Here is an 8503-nt window from a genome sequence, read left to right as displayed (position 1 = left end):
GGAAAGAAGAAGAAAAAAAGAAAAAACAGGAAAACAAAGACGAAGAAGAACAAGTAAATACCAAATCGAAGCACAAGAAGAAGAAAAGGAAAAAGAAGAAAATATAACACAAAATAGAATCACAAACATTTTATCATCGACTTGGTATCTGTGAACAAGAACAAGAACAAGAAGGAAGAAGAGGATGATGATGAAGAAGAAGAAGAAGAAGAAGAAGAAACGACCATCACATGTTTTCTGGGCGGGGCGGCGGCGGCGAGGGGCGAGGAGAGGCGGGTCAGGCAGAGGACGTTCGCTGTTTGCTGGCGGGGCCTCGACGTCCTCCAGCGGGTGTCTTAATCATGCAAGTTAAGCCGAAGAAAAAACGTGTTGGTACAGGCAGTAATGAGGGTCTGATCCGCCCCGCCGAAGTTAGGGCCGAGTTACAAGGCTGAAAAAGAAGTGAAAAAGGAGATAAGAGAAAAATGAAGGTGAACGAACAGGAAAAAATGTAAGAAAAGAGGAAATAAAATAGTAAAAGAGGAAATAATAAAAGCAAGAAAAAAAAGAGGAAGGAAGAGGAATAGAAAATGAAGAAAAACTAGGAAGAAGAGGACGAAGAAGAATAAAAGAAGGTATAAAAGGATAGAAAAGAGAAAAAAGAAGGTAAAAGAAAAAAGAAAAATGAAGTGAAAGAACGGGAAAGAATGTTAAGAAAAGAGTAAAAGGAAGAACAAGAAGAAGAAAAAGAAAAAGAAGGAGGAAGAGGAGAAAAAGAAGAAAAACCGAGGAAGAAGAAAAGTAAAAGGTAAAAAGGAAAGAAAAGAGAAAAAGGAAGGTAAAAGACTGTAAGAAAAGAGAAAAAAAGAAGATACAAAAGAAAGATTATGAAATGAGGTGACGTGGATATAGAGAAAAGAAAAGAAAAGGAGGAAAATATGAAAAAAATAACGAAATGAGGCAAGGGAAGTAGAAGAGGGAAAAGAAAAACGGGGTGAAAATAATGAAAATAATGAAATGAGGCGCCGTGGATGCAGAAAAGAAGGTAGAAAAAGAAAGAAATATAAGGACATGACGTGGCGTGGGTGTAGGAAAGGAAAAAGAAGGAAAAAGAAGGAAAAAGAGAAAGAACACTGATGACATTGCCTCCCACACACTCCGCTGAGCATCAAGAAGAAAAAAGAAGAAAAAAACGAGGAAGAAGAAAAAGAAGAGTTGAAGGTAAAAAGGAAAGAAAAGAGAAAAAGGAAGGTAAAAGACTGTAAGAAAAGAGAAAAAGGAAGATAAAAATGAAAGATTATGAAACTGACCTCTCTATTGGCTACTCTTTACTTCGTCTTTTATAGGAGCAGCGGTTAGCGGACTTTTTTTTTTTACACTCTTTTTGTTGCCCTTGAGCTGCTTCCTTTGGTGTAAAAAAAATAATAATAATAAATAGTTGTATACTGCCTGCTTCATATATACCGGTTACACGATAACTCCCTCACCCTTCCGCCCGTACCCTCCGTGGTCTAGTGGTTAGCGTGCCTTGCTACGAATCCGCGGCTGCAGGTTCCAGTCTCGGCCCGAACAGTTGGCGAGTGCATCCTCCCTTTCGGGCTAGTCAATAAATAAGTATCTGGGAAAACCTGGGGAAGGTAAACTGTGGTTACCCGGATGCCACACCTGCCCTGTGTCCCGGGGGCATTATTCGGAACTGTATACTGGCTCGGTCTCATACCCACAACCAGCCAATCAACAGTCAGATGTGTCAGCCAGACTGAGCCAGTCACGACGCAGGAAGGGTTTGTACAATGACGTCATAAAGTTTCTATGTAACAAATATATGAAATCAATATATTGTTGCCTTATTATTAACAACAGTGTGTGAGTAGCAATAGTCCAAAAAGGAGTAGTTGCCAAATATTTTTTAATGCATTTCCTTAAGCTTGAAGCCAAAGACGTAACTGTTAAAATGATGATGAAGGATGCAAAGTTGCCATGTGCACTCGGACACAATAACAGTATAACCTCCAGGGGCTGGATTCATCATACCATTTACCGGACCTGTGGCTGGTAAGCTTCGCGGTATCTTCGCCCACCCGGTAAATTAGCATTCATCAACCACTTACCGCACCTCTGGTAAGGCCAAAAGTTACCGCGGCTCCGAGCACCCGTAAGTGAGTTACCGCAGGCGTGGTAAGGCGGGTAAACACTGCCGCCTCAGGTTTATTTTTCCGTCTGACTGCTTGTATCGGCGGTTCCTGAACATGACAACGCAATGCGATAACCTCGGTAGTTGCAGGAGTATGAAAACGTATAATAGTGACGGAAATAAGTGGCGAGAGACGTGAAAAAGACCATGATCAAAGGACAGCGGGTCACCCGGCGCGCTGAAAATGACGTCAGCAGGTGGAGAGATGAAATAGAAAACGAAAGTATTCACGTCGAACGGTAACGCAAATAAAATCGAAAGTATTCACGTCGAGCGGTAACTCAAATATAATCTAAACAGGCTTTCATTGTCTTTGACAAATATCGTATCTTCTATAGGTTTCTGTAGTGAATTTAACACACAGAAACTACGTACACACATCTTTAGGTAATGTTTCTTGCTTATACAGACTATAAAGCACTTGACTGTCTATATATGCATATTCTAGACAGTATAAAAATACAAAACATGCGGTACTTTTTGTGATGCGGTACTACCGCACTAAGTACCGCACTTGCCCACCTCTGGCCGTAGCACCACATTTAGGGGCAAATACAGGATACACAACTATCGACGTATGTAAGTAGCTAGGAAGGGTTTCAGTAAATCACACGTTCCTGTTTTGCAGTTTTATTATAACTTTTTAAAACTTAGTGAAGTGGTCCATGACACTATCACTTGAGGCCGCCTGTGAACACAACAGACGAGCCGGAAGTGGATCTAGGCTGGAGTGACGGCTGGTGTGCTGCTCCTTGAAGGTTGGGGTCCTGGGCAGTAGCGGCAGCACTGTTCAGCTACACTTCACATTGCACACTCGCGTTATCCCAGGGAACAGTTACTTCTTAACTAAATCATACACGACGGACACAAATTGCATATACTGGAATGACCTATTTGTGAAGGTCAAAAGTGTCACTGCAGTATGGCTAGCAATACACCTCTTGCCTAGACTGTTATATTTCAAATGTCCGTCCACAAGCAAGAATTTTAATGATGTAGAACAAACACATCGCAGACTTGTGAGTGGGGTAATTTCTTTGTCTGTATTATTGGCTACTTGTGATAAATACTATTGGATACTCATAGTAAATATTCAGAATATTTCCTTATTAACTTGAAAGTTTTGACATTTGACTAAATAGCCTCCTTGAAGGTTCAGCATGCATGTCAACCACATGGTAAAATTAAAAACAGGAAAAAATAGTTGAATGTATTTTTTTTGCACCATTTTTAGATAATTTATGGACAATAACTTCGGTATTTAGATTGCATTTATGTACTACTATAAATAATTCCAAAAGCTGAATTTAAAAATTTAATACTGCAGGCTAAGTTAAAATAATTACTACAGCCCAAGTTGAAATAATTACAACAGCCAAAGTTGAAACTCCAAAAGCCTGAAAATCCCACATTGAAGAAGTACAGAGCTAGTTTCCCCGGGCCGTCTTCGGACAAGGGCCCGTTCCCCTTTTGATACTAGGGGATAAATCTTGCGTACACACACACGCACACACACGCACACAAAAAAAGGCAGTCATAAACCCCGACACGGTCTTGATACCACTCGATTTCTCGCGTGTTGTGTCGTTCGTTCCCAACATCAATGGCGAGAACACCAACTTGGAAGAAGTTTCTTATACTCTTCATCACACTTACGGATGACGTGATCGCCCACGTTATCCGGATTCAAAATGGTGTAGGCTGGTCGGAGTCCTTCCGAGTTCCAGCTAACCCTGGACACACAGCATACACCAAGATCTTGCGCCTGACTGGCTGTCTCGCTTAGCTGAGATGAAGGTTGTCCTCGTCACCAGGGTCTTCAGATCTCGGCGGTGGGAGAGATACAGGTACACGATGAGTGTGGCCTCCCTCATACTCTTGGACCCACCGTCACGCAAGTGTACTTGGACAGGCAAGGTATGGGGGATATCGGCGACACCTCGACTTACCTGGATTTCTACTGGCTCTTATAAGACATACTTAATGAGGTCAAAGGGTTTGCGGACGAGAACTGCTATTATCCCACCTATTGGCCCGCCGCGTCAAAGGGTTTTCAGTGAATTTCTACTGGCTAGCTCATGACATGCTTATTGAGGTGGAAGGGTTTTCAGTGAATTTCTACTGGCTAGCTCATGACATACTTATTGAGGTCGAAGGGTTTTCAGTGAATTTCTACTGGCTAGCTCATGACATGCTTATTGAGGTCGAAGGGTTTTCACTGAATTTCTACTGGCTAGCTCATGACATACTTATTGAGGTCGAAGGGTTTTCAGTGAATTTCTACTGGCTAGCTCATGACATGCTTATTGAGGTCAAAGGGTTTTCACTGAATTTCTACTGGCTAGCTCATGACATACTTATTCAGGTCAAAGGGTTTTCGGAAGAGCACCGCTATTATCCAACGTAGGGGATGATTTTCAAACAGATTCAGGCAGGTCTCTTAATCTAAAGATGGTCACCGCCGGGCCTTTGAAGACGAAGGGATAAAGTTCAAACTGAACTCAGACATGTCACTGAATCTAAAGACTGTCACCGCCGGGCCTTAGAAAACGCAGGGGATAAGGTTCAAACTGAACTCAGACATGTCACTGAATCTAAAGACTGTCACCGCCGGGCCTTAGAAAACGCAGGGGATAAAGTTCAAACTGAACTCAGACATGTCACTGAATCTAAAGACTGTCACCGCCGGGCCTTAGAAAACGCAGGGGATGAAGTTCAAACTGAACTCGGGCATGTCACTGAATCTAAAGACGGTCACCGCCGGGCCCTAGAATACGCAGGGGTTGAAGTTCAAACTGAATTCACCAGGAAGGGAAGGTAGACTTTCTCCAGCAGGATCATTAAGGGGAGGTAGACTTTCTCCAGCAGGAACAGCATGAAGGGGAGGTCCAGGCCAGGCTCCACCCACCCACCCCTGTGGACAACAAGGGGAATGAAAAAATCAAAGAGACAGCCGGAAAATGGAAAAATTCATGAATAACTTGAGAGAAAGGACTAGCATACTTAAATTGAGGACATTCACATGTGGACAATAATGCTCTAATATGCGTACAATAATGCTCTAATATGCAAGAGAAGGATAAAAATTGATACCAGAATAATAAAAAAAAATATTACCTGGTGGCAGCAAAGGCTCTATCGAAGGCAGTGTTGGTTGCAGTGGTCAGGGGCGAGCAACGAGACGGGCCAGTATGTCGGGTAATAGCAGTGTTCATCGGCACCCAAGTGTATAATGTGATCCATTCCGTCGCTATAGTTGTGCACAACCTTGTACACTCGGCAAGGCAAGGCAAGGCAAGCACCGCGAGGAGCAGGAGAGATATTCGGTTGTCTGGCTTCATCTGAAGTCTCGAGCTCAGGGCCAGAGAGTAGTCAGACTCCAACACTCGCCAGCGGCTGTGCCATTATGTTAGATTCCACCGTGGCCATCACAGAGAGAAGGCTTTGCAGGGGATTCAGGGAACAACCGACTCGATGCGCCATTTTGGAGAATGACCGCGTGGGTGCAGACTTCCTTCCACACGGAGTAACAATTAGGAAATGAACAACACAAACCGATGAGCAGTTCTCGTTTCAGAGACTAATCAAATAGCGTATAGGGAACAAAGATTTGGAGGAAACTTACCAAATACATCGCTGTAATATTAAAGGCAAAAATACAGTAAAGATTTCTTACCTGTGGTGGCTTGTGTTCCCAGCTGCCTGGCCGTCTTGGGTACTGGTGCACAATGACGTAGACGGTAGACTTTCTCCAGCAGGGCCAGCAGCAGAGGCTTTCCCTACAGCAAGCAGGAAGGCGATGTTCAGGTCAGTTCCTCTCACTCCTGAAGAGGAATTTGGAAAGGGATAAACCCAATACGTAATAGTCGTTTGAGAGTAATCATAGCATATAGAGAACATGTGGACGAAACCGAGATAGACAGAGATAGAGACTGCTGTAATACTCGAGCAAAGATATCTAAGTAAAATATCCATACTCGTGTGATGGATCAACGGCTCCATCGCAATGGCTTTCGTTACAGCAAGGTTGGAAGGGGATATTCAGGCGAGTTCCTCACCCTGAATAACAGTTAGGGAAGGGATAAACCTAATGAGCCATTACCAATTCAAAGTTATTAATGATAAAGTTATTAATGATACAGAATGAAAATGTGGACGAAGCCGATAATATACACTGCTGTAACACGCAAGCAAGGATGGTACAGTAAAACATTCCTACCCGTGGCGAGGCAGTGGCTTTCGTTGCCCAAGTCAGCATGGAGAGGAGCATCTGTGTTATCAGGATGGATTCCACCGTGACCATCATGGAGGGAAGGTCCTTCAGGTCAGTCCTCACAACCCTGAATAAACATTAGGGAGAGAATCCCAATGAGCAACAGTCTTTTCAAAGGGACTAATGACACAGCATATTGAGAACATCCCATGTGGACGAATCCACTAATATTAATGCTGTAATATGCAAGCCAAGATTGTACAGTTAAAGATTCTTACCCGGATGGCAGCAATGGCTTAAATTTCCTCCCCGCACGTTACCGCAGAAACAAAGGAGGTGCAGGCAGTTCCTTCCACTCTGGAATAACAATCAGGAGAGGGATAAACGCAATGAGCAATGGCAAGTTCAAAGACACAACAAAATCATGGACTAAACTAATATGCACCGCTGTAACACGCGCACCGCTGTAACACGCAAGCAAAGATAGTATACAGGAAAATATTCTTACCTGTGGAGTCAGCAACGGGTTTGGATCCCATCATCCCATCCGCCTGGTGGAGGCAACACCGCACGCAAGCCTTGGAAATCCTGAGGCAGGAAGTTTAAACACAATTCAGGCGTCACTTTCCAGGAGACTTAGTTGCCGCAGATAAAAAATAATGTTAGGAAGACACTAACAAAGAGGTCATTTCTTAGGGTCTCTCAAGCACGATATTTTTTATCCTCAACACCAAATCCCCAGATTTAGTAAATGACCTAAATTCTGTCTGAATTTCACCACCTCTGTTTTCCAAGGCACGGCGGGTCTCCTCCACCAGGCGGTAGGGATTGCAGTGGTCGGGGGCGAGCAACGCGGCGGGCCAATAGGTGGGGTAATAGCAATTCGAGTCCGCAAACTCTTTGACCTCATTAAGTACGTCGTACAGGAGCCAGTAGAAATCCAGGTAAGTCGAGGTGTCGCCGATATCCCCCATACCTTGCCTGTCCAGGTACACTTGCGTGATCGTGGACACCAAGAGTATGAGGGAGGACACACTCATCGTGTACCTGTACCTCCCCCACCGCCGAGATCTGAAGACCCTGGTGATAAAAATAACATTTCTCTCGGCCAGGCGAGAGAACCAGTTAGGCGTAAGACCTTCGTTATCCGTGTCACCCAGGGCCCTCCGTCGGTGGATTATCCCACTTAAAACGCCCGCCGCAATTTTCGCCTGCCTGGCTCGGTCTCGAATCGTCTCGAGACCAGGGCCAGAGTGCAGTCCGTTGCTGTCCGCGACACGGAGGAACCTCGCCAGCACCTCGCGAGATGCCAAGCTGGATTCCACCGTGTCCTTAGCGGAGGGAAGGTCCTGCAGGTCAGAGTCCATCGAGTGTCCAGGGCCAGCTGGAACTCGGAAGGACTCCGTCATCTTGATGACGTGGGCGAGCACGTCACTGGTAAGTATGAGGAGTATGAGAAGACTCCTCAAAGTTTGCCTTCTCGCCATTGCTGTTTTTAGCCTTGTGTCGAGGATACTACTGTCTTCTGTGGCCGTCCCAGGTATATATACCCCTCAGCCGAGCCCGTGACGTGTGCGAGGCGGCCTAACGAGCACAGGGAATTACAGTTCTCGGGTTTGTCTAACGTGCGGGGCCGCCCAGGGAGCAGTGATGGCGGTGGGCGGGGCTGCTGCGGTCATTACTCGTGGCTGCCGCGTCCAGGGCTCGGCAGCATCATTAGCTCCAGATGATGTAGTGCTCGTGTATTTCCTTTTTTTAATGCCGAGGTTTTGCTTTTCCGGGAGGCTTTGGGTTTACAGGAATACGTATATGACGACAGAATAGTACTTGTATGGTTAGGAAGTGAAAGAGATGTCAGCGTGTTAATGCAACCAATCTATATTATTTTTTTTGTACTATAAGAGACTATGGTTTTACGAGAGGGTTCAGTTATAGGTTAATAGAATACATGACAGCAGAAGCGCCAGTTGATTAGATAGGAAAAGAGATGTCGGCGTGTTAACACAACCAATCTATATTCTTTTTTGTACTATAAGAGGCTGTGGTTTTACGAGAGGGTTCAGTGAAAGGTTAAGTACATATTATTCCTCGTTGTTACATATTCTGAGGACGACAAT

General features: G+C 44.6%; 1 long non-coding RNA gene across 2 annotated transcripts; it reads right to left on the bottom strand.

Annotated features, from left to right (window-relative positions):
• Positions 1-5481: 5481 nt before the first annotated feature.
• Positions 5482-8138, bottom strand: LOC126988944 (uncharacterized). Of its 2 annotated transcripts, none has more exons than XR_007742682.1 (5): positions 6895-8138; positions 6665-6743; positions 6393-6513; positions 5850-5997; positions 5482-5687 (listed from the first exon to the last, which is right to left on the bottom strand). It is a non-coding gene; the product is annotated as an uncharacterized LOC126988944 (long non-coding RNA). The 2 variants fall into 2 exon arrangements; XR_007742683.1 differs by having other exon boundaries at positions 5482-5683; positions 6895-8137.
• Positions 8139-8503: the final 365 nt, after the last annotated feature.

Source organism: Eriocheir sinensis, unplaced genomic scaffold (genome assembly GCF_024679095.1).
Source record: "Eriocheir sinensis breed Jianghai 21 unplaced genomic scaffold, ASM2467909v1 Scaffold1014, whole genome shotgun sequence".
In the NCBI taxonomy this organism is placed as follows: domain Eukaryota; kingdom Metazoa; phylum Arthropoda; class Malacostraca; order Decapoda; family Varunidae; genus Eriocheir; species Eriocheir sinensis.
The sequence above is the reverse complement of the archived record's forward strand: the minus strand, read 5'-3'. Positions and strand labels throughout refer to the sequence as shown.